The sequence below is a fragment of the Arachis ipaensis genome, chromosome B4 (assembly GCF_059453495.1).
Source record: "Arachis ipaensis isolate K30076 ecotype BB chromosome B4, ASM5945349v1, whole genome shotgun sequence".
NCBI classification, from domain to species: Eukaryota; Viridiplantae; Streptophyta; class Magnoliopsida; order Fabales; family Fabaceae; genus Arachis; species Arachis ipaensis.
Genome location: NC_142439.1, coordinates 20234500 through 20256794, shown reverse-complemented (window position 1 = coordinate 20256794; position 22295 = coordinate 20234500). Strand labels below are relative to the sequence as shown.

The window sequence follows — 22295 nt, the reverse complement described above, 5'->3', positions numbered from 1 at the left end:
CACTGAAATATGGTACTTGAGGACCAAGGATATCTTCATTTTCTTCTTTAGGACGGAATTAATCATTGGGGTACTTAATGGATGTGACTTATCAATATAAAATCTCTTTAAAATCTTTTCTGTGTATGTTGTTTGATGAATAAAGATCCTATTTTTTGTGTGCTCGATCTGCAAGCCGAGACAAAATTTAGTCTTTCCAAGATCTTTCATCTCAAACTCTTCTTTTAGAGCTTTTATAATCGTTGAAATATTTTTTGGGATTTCAATGATATTTAAATCATCAATGTACACAGCAATTATAATGAATCCAGATGCAGATTTCTTTATGAAAACAAATGGACAAATATCACCATTCTTGAATCCATTTTTGGCAAAATACTCAGTAAGACGATTATACCGCATTCGTCCAGATTGTTTTAAACCATATAAAGATCTTTGAAATTTGAGTGAATATAACCCCTACAAAATTCCATGGGATGGTTTAGATATCTTTAGTCTTTCAGGGACTTTTATATAAATACCACGATCTAATTATCCGTATAAATAGGCTGTTACCACATCCATTAGATACATATGTAGTTTATGGTATACGGATAAATTGGCCAAATAATGTAATGTTATTGAATCTACTACAAGAGAATAAGTTTCTTTATAATCTATACTGGGCCTTTGTTAAAAACTTTGTATCACAAGTCAAGCTTTGTAGCATACAACTTCATTTTTTTCATGTTGTTTTTTCACAAATACCCATCTGTATTCAACATGTTTTACATCTTCTGGTATACGAACTACAGGTCCAAAGACTTCACGTTTTACAAGTGAGTCTAACTTAGACTTCAAAACTTCTTTCCATTTTGGCCAATCATTCCTTTATCGACATTCTTAAATTGTTCTTGACTCAAGATCCTTACTTTCACGCATGATGTGTAATGCCACATTATATGCAAATATTTCATTGACAATTATTTTATTTCACTTTTATTTTTCTCTTGTAAAGACATAATTTATTGAGATCTCATCATTTTCATAATTTTTACTATTTTCAAATACTTGAACGTCTTCTGGCATCAAAATTATATCAAAATTTTGGACAACTGTAGGCCTTTTCAACAGAAATAGTATTTACCTCTTTTATTTTTCGAGAATTTTTGTCTTTGGAACCGACAGGTTTACCACGCTTCTGACGTGAATTTGTTTCGGTGGCCATTTGTCTGACTAGAACATCAATTCGAATTGGAGCATTTTCAGCTATTATCTAGGATTTAGTAATCATTTTTGTATCAGAAAATGCATCAGACAATTCATTTGCTATTCTTTACAAATGTATAATCTTTTGAACTTCTAGTTCACATTGCCCTGATCGAGGATCTAAATGCATCAACGATGATACATTCCAATTAAGTTCCTTTTCAAGAAGTTTATTCTTTTCCCTAATGTTGAAAATTTTGATTCATCAAAATGACAATCTGCAAATTGAGCTTTAAACACATCTCCTGTTTGTATCTCAAGATACCTCACTATATAGGGAGAATCATATCCCACATAAATTTCCAATTTTTTGGGTCTCATTTTGGTGCGAAAAGGTGGGGACAATTAGAACATATATCACACACCTAAATATCCTTAAATAGAAAATATTTGGCTGCTGGCCAAAAGCCAATTGTAGAGGAGAGAATTGATGGTAAATTATTGGCCTTAAATAAATAAGTGCTCCAGCATGAAAAATTGCATACCCCAAACAGAGATTAAGAGATTTGTTCTTATAAGTTAGGGTCTGGCAATTAATTGGAGGCGTTTAATAAGTAATTCTTTTAGCCTATTTTGTGTGTGAACATGAGTTACTGGATGTTCAACGCTTATTCCGTTAGCCATACAATAAGCATCAAAGGCTTGGGAAGTGAATTCACCAGCATTATCAAGACAAATTGCTTTGATTGGATTTTTTGAAAACTGTTCTTTTAATCGAATAATTTGAGCAAGTAATCTCGCAAACGCCAAGTTGTGAGAAAACAATAAATACACATGTGATCATCTCGAGGATATGTCTATTAGGACCATAAAATATCTAAAAGGTTCACATGGTGGATGAATAGGTCCACATATATCGCCTTGAATCCTTTCAAGAAATTCAGAAAACTCAAATCCAATCTTTACTGGTGATGACCTTAAAATTAGTTTTTTTCGAGAATATGCAGCACAATAAAATTCACTAGATTTAAGAATCTTCTGCTTCTTTAGTGAATGTCCATGGGAGTTTTCAATAATTCTCTACATCATTATTATTTTAGGATGCCCCCAATCAATCATACGAAATTATGAATTCATTTGGGCTGGTAAACTTTTGGTTTACAATGGCATGTGATTCAATTATACTAATTTTAGTATAATATAACCCAGATGAAAGTGAATGTATCTTTTCTAATATAACCTTTTTATTTGAATCATGAGTTGTGATACATAAGTACTCATAATTTTTCTCATTCATTGTTTTAATATGATATCCATTTCGGCGAATATCTTAAAACTTAACAAGTTTCTTAGAGACTTAGTAGACAAAATGTATTATTTATTATAAATTTTTTTCCTTTGGAAAATAAAATTATAGCACTTCTAGAGCCTTCTATCACATTATCTGAGGCATTAATAGTATTTACACATTATTCTTTTGGTACAAGATGAGTAAAATATATATTGCTTTTGAGAATGGTGTGCGAGCGTGCACTATCTGCAAGACGAACATCTTCCACTACAAAAAAAAGGGGTTAAAACGGCGGTTATTTTGGGGAATTACGGCGGTTAGAACCGCCATTATGACCAAAACTGGCGCCTCCAAGAAACGCCATTATTCTGGGCGCCATTCTGGTTATTACGGCGGTTTTTAGAAAACCGCCATAATAACCTGTGGATAATATGGCTTTTTTTTAGGGTTAAAATGGCGGTTTGTAACCGCCACTATTTTCGCATAAAATGGCGGTTTTTGAGTTGTTTAAAATGGCGGCTATAACCGCCATTTTTACCAGGATGTTGTGGCATCATTTCTGTTTAAAATGGCGGTTTCTAACCGGCATTTTTACCATTATAACCACCATTTTTACAAAGTTATAATGGCATCTTTTGTGTTTAAAATGGCAGTTTCTAACCGCCGTTTTTACTAAAATATAATAGCATCATTTTCGTTTAAAATGGCAGTTTTTAACCGCCGTTTTTACCAACGTATAATGGCATCGTTTTCATTTAAAATGGGGGTTTCTATCCGCCGTTTGTACCTAATTATGATGACAATTTTATGCTTTTTAAAATAAGATTGAAGCCACCAATTTAAAGTGATATTTTTGAAATTTACTTAAAAATCTCGTAATAACCAAAAGGCATAGCTATAAATCAAATATCATAAGACGATTTTTAATTCATACATGATCCAAGACATAATTGAAATGTTATATTTCAAAAACAAAGTATCAAAGTAGTTGTATATATGCAAATTAATTTTTTTTCTTAGAACTCCAATGAGATTGAAGCTTCCCGTGAGCCATTTGCCAGCAGGAACAGGGCTGAGCACCACCTTTTGATTCATACTGACTCAGGTTTCTGATTGCATTTTCAAATGCCTTTGTGTTTAATGTTTTTCCATCACCAACTCTTCATACTGACTCAGGTTTCTGATTGCATTTTCAAATGCCTTTGTGTTTAATGTTTTTCCATCACCAACTCTTCATACTGACTCAGGTTTCTGATTGCATTTTCAAATGCCTTTGTGTTTGATGTTTTTCCATCACCAACTCCTCCATAATCAGCCAATGATGCACTGTGTGCTCTGCAGTTTACAAATGAATTGCTTCTAGAACCACTCTTTGATTTTCTGCTCTCACCTTTCTTTAAATTCAGCAACACAATCACCACAATCAAACCACAAATTAGTCTCATACCCTGCAAAATCAAACATGTAATAAAATAATAAAATATACAAATAAAAATATATAGTAAAGTTTAATAAAAAAATTGCATAAAAAGAGGGTCTTATTACTTCTATCCTCATGTTATTATCTTTCAAGAGGAGATTCTTCAAGTACTAAGAGGAAAATAAAAGGCACTCGTATTATATTAAAAAAAATTCACAATAATTATAAAAAAAAGAGAGCAAAGTGGAATAAAGAAGACAAAAGAAAGAGACAGAATGCCTACTAACCTCAACTTAAGGTGACTCTATTAACTTGAAATTGACTTCAAATTGTGTTGCATTTTGGAGGTATTACATCGTTCAGGAGAGCCAGAATGAGCAGTGACACACTCCACAGTCCTAAACCCTCTTCTTCTCTGAGTGAATGATAACAACAGCAGAAATCAGATACAGGATAAGCAATTTCTGCATTTTTCCATTTTATATAACAAATAATGAGGCCTTGGCTTATACGTTAATACCTTTCTCCTTTGAATATTCAAATCTTTGTGTTGAACTTTTTGACACGATTGATTTTTGAGTTTCACTAAAAAAAACCTCATTAGATGAAATATCAATAATCATTCCTCTCTTTTTTTTTACATAACAGGCAAGACTAAGCAGTTAAGTCTGTTAAAACTTATGGTAAGTGAAGACTAAACCGATCATCTTATTTGAACTATATAAATTAATTAATTAATTATTTAAGATAGATTGAAAGCTACTACACGATGGATGATCATCTATATCCAATAATAACAACTAATTTAAGGGTTTCAAGAGATGAACATGCATTGCAAGATAAGAAGCAAAGGGTTGAACAAATCATAATGATATATCACGTTTGTAATGTATTTAATTTGACCTTTTGAAAAATTGGAGAAGAAGCTAATTAATTAAGCAGCATATATATATATATATATATATGGATGACACGTGATTTTTAAAGCGACACCTTAGCTTAGCTTAGCTTGCTGAGAGTTGAGTCACGTGTCCTGCATATACATATGTTTATATTTTTAATTATAGATAAGAAATTGAAGTTAGATGAAAAGAAATCCACAGCGAAGATAACAGCCAAAGGAAATATTATAACAAGGATTTTCAATAATTTTTTTGTTTTGGGATTAAAGAGAAAATTAGACAGCAGAAGAGGAATGCAAAGGACAACAGATTCCATTTACAAAAATGAGCAATCAGAAGAAAGGATCATCTAAAAAGTAAACAGCAGAGAGCAAAAATCAAAATTAAACAAGTGAACATCAGATCTAGAAAAGCAAGGACCTTTTTTAAGTCTTGCAACTTCTTCAAGGGTTTGTGAATTCACAATGGCAGCCTGCACACAGTACAAAAGCAGTATATTCACAATGTTTATTACACAGTGAATGGAATGGCCCTCCAATGTGGTTGTTGCTAAGATCACTGAACAAGAAACAAAAAGTTTAATTTCTAGTTAAAATAATTACACAAGAAATAGAAAGTATAATTTCTAGTTTAACAATCTCTTAAAATTTTGGTCCCTATTGCAGTTGAAAGGAATGGAAAACGAAGAGAGATTTTGAGGTATGAAAAATAAAATAGTAAATAATAATAAGCATACACAATTTTAGAATCCTAACTCATGAATGCCAGAACAATATAAGCACATTGAGTAATTAACTTAAGCATTCAACAATTGACTTGCAAAGCTAAGTGCTAAAAGCTAAGTGCTGCAACACCACCTCCATCCACATGTTTAACAGCTAAGATCTCATCTCCATTTTTCATCTTGAGCTGGAGTGCATTAACAGTTAAAATAAGATCAGTTAACAACGTAGTATAGCACAGTACTAAACACAAATTTCTTATATTCTTTTACAGCATAATTTAGTGTATTTTTAGAATATGCGTAACTATTTATTTTAATCTGTGAAAGTTATTAAGTCACCACAACAAATAAGAGGTCCTCTTTGTTAATTGTCTCATGAAAAAATATATATATATAATTTATACAGTACATATACATTAGGAGAAATAAAGTTATATAAAGAATCAAATAATTTAACAATGCAAAATGTCTCTATTTTAGAGCCAAACTTGTTTAATTTTCTTTCTATCTAAAATCTCAAAATCAAAGAATACAGATGCAAACAGATTTTCTCACCATGAATATCTATGCCATAAATAATTTTCTCATTATATACAAAAAACAGGAACTCACTTTCTTTCGATCAATTTTATATAAGAAGGAACCATCCTTAACACCATGAGAAAGCTTTGCATTTTACTTGGTTGTTAGACATGACAACCTTCCATAAAACTTATGGTAGGTTTCAAAGTATGGTAAATTAAAAATGCCTCTTCAACATTGTATCCTTCTTTTGCAGAGGTTTCAAAGTATGGTAGGTTCCCTCTAGAAGCACACCATTCCCTAGCTTTCTTCTCAGTCACCTGCAACAAGTTGAATGAGATTTCAACTTCAAAACTATGCATATTAATCTCAAAGGCCCAAACTCTTTTTAATACCTTTCTACTGTTCCCACCATCTACATCAACCTTGTTCCCAAGTAACACAAAGGGAAATGCTTCATGATCATTCAAATCTGCCTGAGGCCAAACACCAGAACATATAAGATATAATCTTCATGTATTGCTCATTTAGAAAGGTGCTAAATAGTACACAGCTGCTGGTGCACGAAATTGTGATCATCAATGGCACCAACAACTTGGTACGCACAATTATAATCTCAACTTTTTATCCCAACTCTGCACAACTAACCAGCAAGTGCACTGGGTCGCCCAAGTAATAAACCTTACGCGAGTAAGGGTCGATCCCACGGAGACTGTCGGCTTGAAGCAAGCTATGGTCATCTTGTAAATCTCAGTCAGGCGGATTTAAATGGTTATGGAGGATTGATAATTAAAAGATAAATAAAACATAAAGTAAAGATAGAGATACTTATGTAATTCATTAGTAGGAATTTCAGATAAGCGTATGAAGATGCTTTGTTCCTTTTGAGCCTCAGTTTTCCTATTGCCTTCTTCCAATCATTCATACTCCTTTCCATGGCAAGCTTTATATTGGGCATCACCGTTGTCAATGGCTACTTCCCGTCCTCTCAGTGAAAATGTTCTACGCACGCTATCACTGCACGGCTAATCATCTGTCGGTTCTCGATCATGTTGGAATAGGATCCATTGATCCTTTTGCGTCTGTCACACGCCCAACACTCGCGAGTTTGAAGCTCGTCATAGTCATCCCTTCCCAGATCCTACTCGGAATACCACAGACAAGGTTTAGACTTTTCGGATCTCAGGAATGGCCGCCAATAATTCTAGCCTATACCACGAAGGTTCCAATCTGAGATTAGAAACCCAAGAGATACCCATTCAAGCTTGTTTGCATGTAGAACGGAAGTGGTTGTCAGTCACGCGTTCATAGGTGAGAATGGTGATGAGTGTAACGTAATCATCACATTCATCATGTTCTTGGGTGCAAATGAATATCTTGGAGAAGAAATAGACTTGAGTTGAATAGAAAAATAATAGTACTTGTATTAATTCATGAAGAACAGCAGAGCTCCACACCTTAATCTATGGTGTGTAGAAACTCCACCGTTGAAAATAAATAAGAACAAGGTCTAGGCATGGCCGTGAGGCCAGCCCCCAAACGTGAAAAGGTCTATCAAAAGTATAAGACTTATCAAAGATGAAAATACAATAGTAAAAGGTCCTATTTATAGAGAACTAGTAGCCTAGGGTTTACAGAAATAAGTAATTAATGCAGAAATCTTCTTCCGAGCCCACTTGGTGTGTGCTTGGGCTGAGCATTGAAGCTTCCATGTGTAGAGACTTTTCTTGGAGTTAAACGCCAGCTTTTGTGCCAGTTTGGGCGTTTAACTCCAGCTTTTGTGCCAGTTCTGGCGTTTTGACGCCAGAATTCTTAAGCTGACTTGGAACGCCGATTTGGGCCATCAAATCTTGAGCAAAGTATGAACTATTATATATTGCTGGAAAGCCCAGGATGTCTACTTTCCAACGCAATTGAGAACGCGCCAATTGAGCTTCTGTAGCTCCAGAAAATCTACTTCGAGTACATGGAGGTCAGAATCCAATAGCATCTGCAGTCCTTTTTCAGCCTCTGAATCAGATTTTTGCTCAGGACCCTCAATTTCAGCCAGAAAATACCTGAAATCACAGAAAAACACACAAACTCATAGTAAAGTCCAGAAATGTGATTTTTAAATAAAAACTAATAAAAATATAATAAAAACTAACTAAAACATACTAAAAACATACTAAAAATATTGCCAAAAAACGTATAAATTATCCGCTCATCACAACACCAAACTTAAATTGTTGCTTGTCCCCAAGCAACTGAAAATCATATAGGATTAAAAGAATAGAATATACAATGAATTCCAAAAACATCTATGAAGATCAGTATTAATTGGATGAGCGGGGCTTTTAGCTTTTTGCTTCTGAACAGTTTTGGCATCTCACTTTATCCTTTGAAGTTCAGAATGATTGGCTTCTATAGGAACTCAGAATCCAGATAGTGTTATTGATTCTCTTAGTTAAGTATGTTGATTCTTGAACACAGCTACTTTATGAGTCTTGGCCGTGACCCAAAGCACTTTGTTTTCCAGTATTACCACCGGATACATAAATGCCACAGACACATAACTGGATGCACCTTTTCAGATTGTGACTCAGCTTTGCTAGAGTCCCCAATTAGAGATGTCCAGAGCTCTTAAGCACACTCTTTTTGCTTTTGGACCACGACTTTAACCGCTCAGTCTCAAGTTTTTACTTGACACCTTCACGCCACAAGCACATGGTTAGGGACAGCTTGGTTTAGCCGCTTAGGCCAGGATTTTATTCCTGTGGGCCCTCCTATCCACTGATGCTCAAAGCCTTGGATCCTTTTTATCACCCTTGCCTTTTGGTTTAAAGGGGTATTGGCTTTTTCTGCTTGCTTTTCTTTCTTTTTCTCCTTTTTTTTCTTTTTTTTCTTTTTTCGCAATTTTTTTTTTGCATATATATATTTTTTCTGCAAGCTTTTCACTACTTTTTCTTACTTCAAGAATCAATTTTATGATTTTTCAGATTATCAAATAACATTTCTCCTTTTCCATCATTCTTTCAAGAGCCAACAATTTTAACATTCATGAATCAACAAATTCAAAAAAATATGCACTGTTCAAGCATTCATTCAGAAAAATAATAGTATTGCCACCACATCAAAATAATTAAACTGTTTTAAAATTCAAAATTCATGTACTTCTTTTTCTTTTTCAATTAAAAACATTTTTCACTTAAGAAAGGTGATGGATTCATTTTCATAGCTTTAAGGCATAGACACTAAGACACTAATGATCATGTAATAAAGACACAAACATAGATAAACATAAGCATAAAAATTCGAAAAATAGGAAAATAAAGAACAAGGAAATTAAAGAATGGGTCCACCTTAGTGATGGCGGCTTGTTCTTCCTCTTGAAGATCTTATAGAGTGCTTGAGCTCCTCAATGTCTCTTCCTTGCCTTTGTTGCTCTTCTCTCATGGTTCTTTGGTCTTCTCTAATTTCATGGAGGAGGATGGAATGCTCTTGGTGCTCCACCCTTAGTTGTCCCATATTGGAACTTAATTCTCCTAAGGAGGTGTTGGTTTGCTCCCAATAGTTTTGTGGAGGAAATTGCATCCCTTGAGGCATCTCAGGGATTTCATGATGAGGAATTTCCTTATGCTCTTGGTGAGGTTCTCTTGTTTGCTCCATCCTTTTCTTAGTGATGGGCTTGTCCTCATCAATGAGGATGTCTCCCTCTATGTCAATTCCAACCAAATTGCAAAGGCGACAAATGAGATGAGGGAAGGCTAACCTTGCCAAAGTAGAGGACTTGTCCGCCACCTTGTAAAGTTATTGGGAGATAACCTCATGAACTTCTACTTCCTCTCTAGTCATGATGCTATGAATCATGATGGCCCGGTCTATAGTAACTTCAGACCGGTTGCTAGTGGGAATGATTGAGCATTGGATAAACTCCAACCATCCCCTAGCCACGGGCTTGAGGTCATGCCTTCTTAGTTGAACCGGCTTCTCTCTTGAATCTCTCTTCCATTGGGTGCCCTCTTCACAGATGTCCATGAGGACTTGGTCCAACCTTTGATCAAAGTTGACCCTTCTAGTGTATGGGTGTGCATCTCCTTGCATCATGGGCAAGTTGAATGCCAACCTTACATTTTTCGGACTAAAATCTAAGTATCTCCCCCGAACCATTGTAAGCCAATTCTTAGGGTCCGGGTTCACACTTTGATCATGGTTCTTGGTGATCCATGCATTGGCATAGAACTCTTGAACCATTAAGATCCCGACTTGTTGAATGGGGTTGGTGAGAACTTCCCAACCTCTTCTTCGGATCTCATGTCGGATCTCCAGATATTTGCCCTTTTTGAGCTTAAAAGGGACCTCGGGGATCATCTTCTTCTTGGCCACAACTTCATAGAAGTGGTCTTGATGCACCCTTGAGAGGAATCTATCCATCTCCCATGACTCAGAGGTGGAAGCTTTTGCCTTCCCTTTCCTCTTTCTAGAGGTTTCTCTGGCCTTTGGTGCCATAAATGGTTATGAAAAAATAAAAAGCTTTAGCTTTTACCACACCAAACTTAGAAGGTTTGCTCGTCCTCGAGCAAAAGAAGAAAGAAGAGAGTGGAAGAAGAAGAAATAGAGGAGATGAAGGGGGCTTTGTGTTTCGGCCAAGGGGATAGGTAGTGTTTAGGTTGGGTGAAAATGAAGGAGTGAAGATGAGTTTATATAGGAGTGGAGAGGGGGGTATGGTTCAGCCATTATGGGTGGGTTTGGGAGGTAAAGTGGTTTGAATTTGAATGGTGAGGTACGTGGGGTTTTATGAAGGATGGATGTAAGTGGTGAAGAGAATGATGGGATTTGATAGGTGAGGGGTTTTTGGGGAAGAGGTATTGAGGTGATTGGTGAATGGGTGAAAAAGAGAGAGGCAGGGTAGGTGGGGATCCTATGGGGTCCACAGATCCTGAGGTGTCAAGGATATCTCATCCCTGCGCCAAGTGGCGTGCAAAAATGCCCCTTTCTGCCAATCCTGGCGTTAAACGCCAGGCTGCTGCCCATTTCTGGCGTTTAACGCCAGCTTCTTGCCCATTCCTGGCGTTAAACGCCCAGAATGGTGCCAGACAGGGCGTTTAACACCCATTCTGCTACCCTTACTGGCGTTTAAACGCCAGGATGTTCTGTTTTTAATTCTGTTTTTCAGTCTGTTTTTGCTTTTTCAATTGTTTTTGTGACTTCACATGATCATCAACCTACAAAAAACATAAAATAACAAAAGAAAAGAGAAATTTAACATAGATAACTAAAGATTGGGTTGCCTCCCAACAAGCGCTTCTTTAATGTCAATAGCTTGACAGTGGGCTCTCATAGAGCCTCACAGATGTTCAGAGCAATGTTGGAACCTCCCAACACCAAACTTAGAGTTTGAATGTGGGGGTTCAACACCAATCTTAAAGTTTGGTTGTGGCCTCCCAACACCAAACTTAGAGTTTGACTGTGGGGGCTCTGTTTGACTCTGTATTGAGAGAAGCTCTTCATGCTTCCTCTCCAAGGTTACAGAGGGATATCCTTGAGCTTTAAATACAAGGGAGTCTTTATTCACTTGAATGATCAATTCTCCTCTGTCAACAGAAATCACAGCTTTTGCTGTGGCTAGGAAAGGTCTGCCAAGGATGATGGATTCATCCATACACTTCCCAGTCTCTAGGATTATGAAGTCAGTAGGGATGTAGTGGTCTTCAACCTTTATTAAGACATCCTCTACAAGTCCATAAGCCTGTTTCTTTGAATTGTCTGCCATCTCTAGTGAGATTCTAACAGCTTGTACCTCAATGATCCCTAGCTTCTCCATTACAGAGAGAGGCATAAGGTTTATACTTGACCCTAGGTCACGCAGAGCCTTCTCAAAGGTCATGGTGCCTATGGTACAAGGGATTGAGAATTTTCCAGGGTCTTGTCTCTTCAGAGGTAATTTCTTCCTAGTCAAGTCATCCAGTTCTTTGATGAGCAATGGAGGTTCATCCTCCCAAGTCTCATTACCAAACAACCTGGCATTTAGCTTCATGATTGCTCCAAGGTACTTAGCAACTTGGTCTTCAGTAACATCTTCATCCTCTTTAGAGGAAGAATACTCATCAGAGCTCATGAATGGCAGAAGTAAATTCAATGGAATTTCTATGGTCTTTGTGTGAGCCTCAGATTCCCATGGTTCCTCATCAGGGAACTCCATGGAGGCTAGTGGATGTCCATTGAGGTCTTCCTCAGTGGAGATCACTGCCTCTTCCTCCTCTCCAGGTTCGGCCGTGTGGGTTGTGGTTATGGCCTTGCACTCTCTTTTTGGATTCTCCTCTGTATTGCTTGGGAGATTACTAGGAGGGAGTTCAGTAATTTTCTTACCCAGCTGACCCACTTGTGCCTCCAAATTTCTAATGGAGGACCTTATTTTAGTCATGAAACTTTCAGTGGTTTTGATTAGATCTGAGACAATGGTTGCTAGGTCAGAGTGGCTTGCTTAGAATTCTCTGTCTGTTGCTGAGAAGATGATGGAAAAGGCTTGCTATTGCTAAACCTGTTTCTTCCACCATTATTGTTGTTGAAACCTTGTTGAGGTCTCTGTTGATCCTTCCATGAGAGGTTTGGGTGATTTCTCCATGAAGGATTATAGGTGTTTCCATAGGATTCTCCCATGTAATTCACCTCTTCCATTGCAGGGTTCTCAGGATCATAAGCTTTTTCTTCAGGGGAAGCTTCCTTAGTACTGCCTGGTGCAGCTTGCATTCCAGACAGGCTTTGAGAAATCATATTGACTTGCTGAGTCAATATTTTATTCTGAGCCAATATGGCATTCAGAGTATCAATCTCAAGAACTCCTCTCTTCTGATTTGTCCCATTATTCACAGGATTCCTTGCAGAGGTGTACATGAATTGGTTATTTGCAACCATTTCAATGAGTTCCTGAGCTTCTGCAGGCGTCTTCTTTAGATGAAGAAATCCTCCAGCAGAGCTGTCCAATGACATTTTGGATAGTTCAGACAGACCATCATAGAAGATACCTATGATGCTCCATTCTGAAAGCATGTCAGAAGGACACCTTCTGATCAATTGCTTGTATCTTTCCCAAGCTTCATAGAAGGATTCACCTTCCTTCTGTCTGAAGGTTTGGACTTCCACTCTAAGCTTACTCAATTTTTGAGGTGGAAAGAACTTTGCCAAGAAGGCATTAACTAGCTTTTCCCAAGAGTTCAGGCTTTCTTTAGGTTGTGAGTCCAACCATGTCCTAGCTCTGTCTCTTACAGCAAAGGGAAAAAGCATAAGCTTGTAGACCTCGGGATCAACCCCATTGGTCTTGACAATGTCACAGATTTGCAAGAATTCAGCTAAGAACTGATGAGGATCTTCCAATGGAAGTCCATGAAACTTACAATTCTGTTGCATCAGAGAAACTAATTGAGGCTTAAGCTCAAAGTTGTTTGCTCCAATGGCAGGGATTGAGATGCTTCTCCCATAGAAGTCAGGAGTAGGTGCAGTAAAGTCACCAAGCACCTTCCTTGCATTGTTGGCATTGTTGTTTTCGGTTGCCATGGCTTCTTCCTCCTTGAAGAGCTCTGTTAGGCCCTCTAGAGAGAATTGTGCTTTAACTTCTCTTAGCTTTCTGAGATTAGAAACCCAAGAGATACACATTCAAACTTGTTTGCATGTAAAACAGAAGTGGTTGTCAGTCACGCGTTCATAGGTGAGAATGGTGATGAGTGTCACATAATCATCACATTCATCATGTTCTTGGGTGCGAATGAATATCTTGGAGAAGAAATAGACTTGAGTTGAATAGAAAAACAATAGTACTTGTATTAATTCATGAAGAATAGCAGAGCTCCACACCTTAATCTATGGTGTGTAGAAACTCCACCGTTGAAAATACATAAGAACAAGGTCTAGGCATGGCCATGAGGCCAGCCCCCAAATGTGAAAAGGTCTATCAAAAGTATAAGACTTATCAAAGATGAAAATACAATAGTAAAAGGTCCTATTTATAGAGAACAAGAAGCCTAGGGTTTACAGAAATAAGTAATTAATGCAGAAATCTTCTTCCGGGCCCACTTGGTGTGTGCTTGGGCTGAGCATTGAAGCTTCCATGTGTAGAGACTTTTCTTGGAGTTAAACGCCAGCTTTTGTGCCAGTTTGGGCGTTTAACTCCAGCTTTTGTGCCAGTTCTGGCGTTTTGACGCCAGAATTCTTAAGCTGATTTGGAATGCCGGTTTGGGCCATCAAATCTTGAGAAAAGTATGGACTATTATATATTGTTGGAAAGCCCAGGATGTCTACTTTCCAACGCAATTAAGAGCGCGCCAATTGGGCTTCTTTAGCTCCAGAAAATCCACTTCGAGTGTAGGGAGGTCAGAATCCAATAGCATTTGCAGTCCTTTTTCAGCCTCTGAATCAGATTTTTGCTTAGGTCCTTCAATTTCAGTCAGAAAATATCTGAAATCACAGAAAAATATACAAACTTATAGTAAAGTCCAGAAATGTGAATTTTAAATAAAAACTAATAAAAACATAATAAAAACTAACTAAAACATACTAAAAACATACTAAAAATAATGCCAAAAAGTGTATAAATTATCCGCTCATCAGCTGCTTAATGAACTCATCATGCCAATTGTTTAGTGTGTCAAATGTGTTGTGTGCATTTATATCATACACCAAAACTCAACAATCTGCACCTCTATAAAATGCAGCACCTAAACTATTGAACCTTTCTTGTCCTGCTGTATCCCAAATCTGCCAAAAGAGTCTCATTTATTGTTTTGACCAAAATAAGAATGTGTTAGTTAAAAGTAAAGTTATAAGATAACTTAAAATTACTGACCTGTAAAGTGACGAGTCATCTACTTGTAGCTCCTTTATGACGAAATCAGCACCAATTGTGGCTTTATAATGCTGGCTGAATTTTCTATAAACGTACCTAAATTCAAGTGAACAATACTGAAAATTAATAATAATAATAATACCTAAACTTCTGCTCTTTAAAAAAAATTAATAATAATAATGATTATGAACAATACTGAAAATTCAAGTGCCAAATGGATACTGGTTCATCAAAGAAGTCTTCCTAACCCTGAAATAAGATAGATGAAGAAAAATTAATTGTCTAGAAGAGGCAAGGCAGAAAATTCAAGGCATGCATTTATTTCATCGATTGTAGAACTTATTCAGAATAGGTTAAAAATGGCAAAGGAGGAGGATGATTCGGAACGCACCTTTTCTAGAGATCGCGTTGAGATTTGGCCGCCATAGAGCGCCAGAATCGATCCATCTGGATGCATAGGGATTGGATCTGAGAGATGTTGTTGGAGAGGGAGAGGGAGAGATCAGAGGAGGCGGAGTAGTCGAGGCGCTCGAGGCGTTCCACGCAGTCGCACGTATTCAGGAGGAGCTTCTTCGCGCTTTGATAAACATCCGATAGCGTTGCTCCGCCGCCTTCCATGGTGGCGCTCAGTGCTGGTGGTGACTGTGGTGGTTTTTTTGGAGCTCCGAGGAGAAGCTAAACGTCAGAGAGGGAGAGAATCTATGAATTAAAGAAACGTAGAAATCGGAGCTCCGACGAACGCTGACAAGTTTTCAGATCGAAGAGGAAGCGACGATGGAGGGTAAACATGATGGTAGCTACAGAGAGAGGATTGGAGGAGGAGGAGGAGACGAGGGAGATCAGAGATAGAAGGCAGAGCGAGCCGTCATCTAATTCAATAAGCTAGGGTTATTGAAAATTTTCATTTTATATATGTAGGATAATGGCGGTTCAAAACCGCCCTAATCACTAGAACTGCCACCAGATACAAAATTAATTATGGCAGCAATAAAAAATGCCATAATATTCAAATATTACGGCGGTTCTTTAAAACCGCCGTAATATCAATACCATTTTAAACTCTTTTTTTTTGTAGTGTTCATTTATATACCTTGTCATTTTCTTTAAAAATAAATAATAATAATAATAATATTAATAAAATAAATAGCAGTACATGTGCAATAAAATTGTATTCCTGATTGGAATTGTTTTTCTAAAAAGCATCGTTCATAAAATTAGTATCATATACTAAGATTTTATTCTTATTATTTTAGAACTTTGACACATTTATTGATTTTGAAATATGTAAACATAAATATTTTATTGAACATTATTTATATACATCATACTTGAAATTTAAATACATAGAAAATAAAATTTTAAAAAAAAATTTTTACATTATTTATTTACATAAATACTTAATTAATTAACCTAAATTTAAATTTTTTCATTATTGATCAAATGGCCAATATTTCTTTTAAGATCCTCAAAGAAATCAGATATTTCATAATAAGTGGTGTAATTTTTAGCATCATCATTTGAAATAAAATTTATCTTCTTTTCTTTATCATATTTTTTCAAAGATACTTGATAAAGATTAACTAAGGGCCTTAGGATATGATAGGTACGTGACCAATGACTCTTTTCACCACAACGGAAATATTTATCCTCTGTTGATTTATTTTACCTATTATTTCTTTCTTTATCCCACTTCTGGTGAGATCATTTCCTGTGAACATAATTTTTCTTCCTTCCATAATTTTTTTGTAACCAAAACCTTGTCATTTATCTCTTTTGGGGTTATGATTTTCCAAATTTGCTTTAGAAAATGGGGCAACACCAGCTGGGCGCGCTTCGTGATTTCTTAAAAGCAATTCATTGTTACGTTCAACAACAAAAAAGTAAGAAATTAGTTCAGAATATTTTTTAAATTCTTTTTCTCTATACTGCTGCTGCAGGAGCACATTCGAAGCATGGAAGGTCAAGAAAGTCTTCTCTAACATGTCATTATCAATTATCTTTCCCCACATAATTTCATTCATGAGGTAATTCAGAACATTGATGAATTGTATTCATTTATGAATTTAAAATCTTGTAGACGCAAGTTTGTCCACTCATATCGGGTTTGAGGAAGTATCACTGTCTTTTAATGATTATACCCTTTTTCAAGGTTCTTCCACAGATCCGCAGTATCTTTTAGTGTGAGATATTCATTTTTAATCTTTCGTCAAGATGATGATAAAAGAAGATCATGACTTTGACTTTATCTTTTTGGGATGCATTATTTTTAGCCTTAATGGTATCTACAAGATCCATTGAATCAAGATGAATTTCGACATCTAATATCCATGATAAGTAGTTATTATTTTCAGATATATCAAAAGCATTAAATTTAAGATGAGAGAGTTTTGACATAATGAAAATTTATTAACTAAATCTTCCTATATTTTTATCAGAGTCTCGTGTTGATAACGTATTGTAAAATAAATAAATAAATAAGGAAGCGAAAATAAATATAAAATAAAGAAGTATAAATAGAAGACTCTAGTACTAATTAATATTCACCAATATAATAATCTCAATATAATAGAGATGATTCACATATATATATATATATATATATATATATATATATATTGTTAACTTGTTATTGATTATGTGTTATTTTTTGTATCAGACTTTTTTATTTATAAAAGTACAAAAGTTAACATTTTAATAAATGTAATTAACTTCAGTCTTGCTTTAATAAATTAAACTTTTCTCTTAAAAAAATTAACCGCTTAAATATTAATGAGTATCCACCTCATACATCCTTATCACACTAAACTCATCAATAAGTCATTGACTCAAAACTATTCCAATTAAAGCCATTTACGCACGTACTTGTTTGGTGTCATTATTTTGGTCAACATAGATATTGTTTCCAATAAGAAAATCTTTTAATATTTTTTAATATGTTTCAATAAAATATTTTAGTAAAAGAAGAATCTTTTAAAAAAGAAAAGTGAATTTTTTAATATTTTTTTGTATATATGTTTGGATAAAAGATTTGAATTTTTTAAAAATAAATAAAAAAATATTTTATTTATTAAAATATATAATCTGTAAAATAATTACAAAAATACGTTGCATCTCTTATTTTATTTACAGTATAAACAAGATAATATCTCGTTTACACTGTAAACGAGATAAGTAATAAATGATAACGTTTACAGTGTAAACGAGATACAGTAAGACAAATTTTCAACAGTTATAAAAAGATGGTATTTTTCACATACATTTCATATCTTCTTTTTCCCTGTTTTTCTTCTAAAAAATAGGCAAAAATGTCCAGTAGTAGCGAATATGTGGTTGTCTGTGTGTATCACAATTATCGTATGAGAAACAGTGACAATGGGGTGATATTTGAGTGTAATAATCTATTACTGTTGTGCATTTGGAGAGTAAGTTCCTTGTCCGAGTTGAAGAGTCTGATATTGAGTAACCTTGGTGGTTTAGGGAGAAAAAAGATCGGAAGGGCGGGGTATAGGTTGCTAGCATAGTTGGAAAATGGAGTTTTCCAGTTTCGTTTGTTTTGACTCCATGGCGACGAGCCTGTGTGCCTCATGTTTGACATCTATGGGAGAATCATAGCAGAACAAGTGATGGAGCTTTCTGCGGAGGTTGGTGATGTTGGTGACAGCGGATCCGTCCACTCGACCTTTGTGCAGGACGACCCACCTCCCGGCCACCACCAATTCATGTTGCTAGTCTAGTGAAAGACATGGACGTGGATGATGAAGACTCTGACGAGGAATATAGGTATATTGCGGATAGCAACGATAGTGGTTCTTTTGAAGATGATGACGAAGATGAGTTTGTACCAGAGATGCTGGCTGAGGCAGCGGTCTGCTATGTTTTGCCTCCCCCCACCCGATTCCGGCACTATTAGATGTACCAAGTCACTATGATGCATTGGATCTGGATGCGATGTATGAAAAATCTCCGTTTTCTAACACTGGAGAAGACGATTACAACATAGAGAGTGGGATGGAGTTTCGGGTCGGCCATAGATTCAAAAACAGAGATGCAGTAATGCAGGGTGTGAAGAACTACAACATTTGCAGAAGTGCTGAGTACCAAGTTATCGAATCGGACCGATTAAAGTACCATGTGTATTGCTGCCAACCTGCAGCTGGATGTCCTTGGAGTCTCTGTATAGCCCTCCGACAGAACTTTGGATATTGGTGAGGTCAAGTTTAATTGTGGCATATTTACTCATTTATGATTGTTATATCCGGTGTAGTTTCCAATCATGAATGTTTTATTTTGTTAGGGAGGTCCGGAGGATTGGTGGAGCGCATACGTGTTTAGCACCCACCATATCCCAAGATCATCGACAGTTGGACAACATCCTCATCTGCAATATCATCCTACTGTTGATACAGTCCAACCCATCCGTCAGCATTCCTGTCCTATCGGGTATAGTTCGGCAAAGTTATCACTTTAAACCCTCGTATAGAAAGGTCTGAACGGCGAAGCAAAAGGCAATTTGTATAGATATACGGAGACTGGGAAGAGTCATACAACAAGATGACAAAGCTGCTACAAGTACTGCAGAATTGTTATCCCAGAACAATACGTGAGTTCAGATCCTTACCTTACTTGATGGGCACCTTATGGTACGCGAATGTAGCATGTTCAACAAAGTATTCTGAGCCTTCCCGGCTTGTGTTGAGACTTTCAAACATTATAAGCCATTTGTTTCTGCTAATGACATACATTTGTACAACAAATATCACGGTGTGTTGCTTATTGCAGCGACACAAGATGACAACAGCAATATCCTTCCTGTTGCTTTTGTAATTGTAAAGTCTAAGAGCACGGAGTCATGGTCTTTTTTTCGGACTAATTTGAGACAATATGTTACCTCACAAGAAAGCCTGTTGATTATACCTGATAGATCCCAGGTGATCAAGGCTGCATTGAGGGCCGATGATAGTGGTTAGCATCCTCCCAGGACGTTCCATGCTTATTGTGTTAGACACATGGCTGCAAAATTCATTCTCATTTCAAGTCCACTGAGAGCAAGCGATACCTTATAAATGCTGCTTATAGTCCAAGTAAGGCTGGGTACGAATGGTACATAGATGCCTTGAGAGGTTCGTCATGAGAGATGGCAGACTGAGCTGGTAGGTTCAATAAAGAAATATGGCTATCACATTCATTAACACGTACGTAACAAATGGAGTTTCAGTAATTCCTAAACTCGTACCCTATCAGTGAATCGTTGCTAACGATACATTCAGCCACCTAAATCATAAACTGTATATTATTCTTGGCAAGTATCCTAACCATGGCTATACATATATGCAATAACATAAATGTGAAGATAACAAAATTAACCGCGAAGTTGGCCTGGCGACGTGTCATGTCGCCTTCAGTCGATTGATGTCCGGATCACGTGTATCTGCGTGCGCCATCTTATAGTTACTCAAGAAAATGGTCAGAAAATGATAGAAGAGAGAAAAAAAATGGTCGAAAAGTTGCAAATGGGGCCGAAAACGTCGCTGTGAACAACATGTATATATAGGCCATGTCCACTCTTATCTCGTTTACAGTGTAAACGAGATATATACACGTATCATTTGATCTGTCTTATCTTGTTTACACACTGAGATATGTGTAAACTTATCTCATTTACACTGTAAACGAGATAAGAGATGCAACGTATTTTCGTAATTATTTTATAAATTATTTATTTCAGTAAATAATATATTTTTTTATTTATTTAAATAAAAACATAAAAGATTTTAGTCAAACTAAAATAGTAAAATCTCTTAAAAAAAAAATAAATGCATTTCCTAACATAACGATATAACTTAGAATTTATCCAAGACTTTTCCTGCTACACGTTCAGTATAAATACTAAATGTTCATCCAAGCACTATTACATCTATATCCACATATTGCGCTCTCATAAATTCCCTCCCCACATTGATAAGCTTTCAACAAATTGTATTATTATGGCAGCACCAAAGATGTTTGATATGTTGTTACTAATAAGCATAGTGACATACAGCATGGTTGTGTCAACGACGGAAGCAATATGGTGCCTCCCGCAGCCCAATGCGACGGATACGGCGATGCAGGCGGGGTTGGACTATGCATGCAGTCATTTAGCTAATTGTGGGCCCATTCAGCCCGGAGGCATATGCTTCCTTCCAAACACCATCCGTTTTCATGCATCCTATGCCTATGACAGCTACTGGAAGGCACATGGCAAAACTATTGATGCCTGTAGATTTGGTGGCACGGGCGTAATTGTCCTCGTCGGCCGAGATCCTAGTACATATATTCCCCATTTTCATTTCTTTTAAGGGTTTTAAATTACTGTTCCAGTTACAATTCTGGTCATTCTAGTGTGATTTTTTTACAAGATGAGTCCTTTCATGAAAATATTTTTATATAAAAATAATATTATAAATATATTCAGTTAAATATATCAAATTATCTAACAATGAATCTTGAAGAAAATCTTTATAAGACCTAAGATTTTTTAACACATATATAAATATCATCTTTATATACGCTTCATAATAACCGATCTCATATTTCCATTTTTTGTTTTCTTTTTCGTGTGTGTAGGCACCCCAACTTGCAAGTTCCCACCATCTTAACGATATGGTATACATGGTCAACGATTAATTTGACTTTTAAACATTTGATATGTTTTCACTTTATTTGTAGGGAATGATACTTTCCACTGATGTTGGATATCAGGATGTGGTTGATACTAACGGCTATTTGCTTGTTTGATTTTTTTTTTTATAATGTCTTAGGAGTGCTGGCTAGAGAGGAAATACATCATCGAAAACAAATAAGAATAATGATTCAGTTCAACCTGTCGATGATCATCTCTTCTTGTATTCCATTACATACATCCTTGTTAATAAATAATATATAATAAATTAATAATACATATTGGTTCTCATCGTTAGAAACCACAAAGTTGCGGCCCGCGAATAACTTATTAATCTTAAATTTTGGTAACCACTGCGGCACGATACCATTCCTTGTAGAGTTGTGTTACATGGACACTAAAATCAGCTATTAAAATCATTCAACAGTATAAAATACATGCTAAAATATAAATACACATTGAAAATAAATTAAACTACACATGTATTTATACACAAATATATTGGTGGCTGATTTTAGTGTACAAATAGCATTTTTATATCTGGTAATATATATTTTTTGGTTTCTATAGTATCTTTTAACCCTACAAACAGAGTACTAAGGCATCATGAATTTGAGATCTATTTAAGGTTTTATTTCTGGCCATTAGTAGGGGTGTTCAAATTCAAACCGATCTAAATTAAACCGCTCATCCAATCCGATTCAAACCGAAAATCGATTAAAACCGTACTAATTCGGATTTGATTGGATTCTATTTTTTGCAAACTGTT

At 36.0% G+C, this 22295-nt stretch overlaps 1 long non-coding RNA gene, 1 other non-coding gene and 1 pseudogene across 2 annotated transcripts; 2 read left to right on the top strand and 1 right to left on the bottom strand.

The window, feature by feature from the left end:
* Positions 1 to 5632: 5632 nt before the first annotated feature.
* On the bottom strand, positions 5633 to 15483 carry LOC110270965 (ras-related protein Rab7-like; annotated as a pseudogene).
* LOC148566854 (small nucleolar RNA R71) lies at positions 13071 to 13178 on the top strand. Its single transcript, XR_015881725.1, has one exon. It is a non-coding gene; the product is annotated as a small nucleolar RNA R71 (small nucleolar RNA).
* Positions 15484 to 20767: 5284 nt separating the features above from the next.
* LOC107639071 (uncharacterized) lies at positions 20768 to 21803 on the top strand. The gene is made up of 3 exons (XR_001619945.3): positions 20768 to 21171; positions 21472 to 21510; positions 21666 to 21803. It is a non-coding gene; the product is annotated as an uncharacterized LOC107639071 (long non-coding RNA).
* The last annotated feature ends 492 nt before the right edge of the window (positions 21804 to 22295 follow it).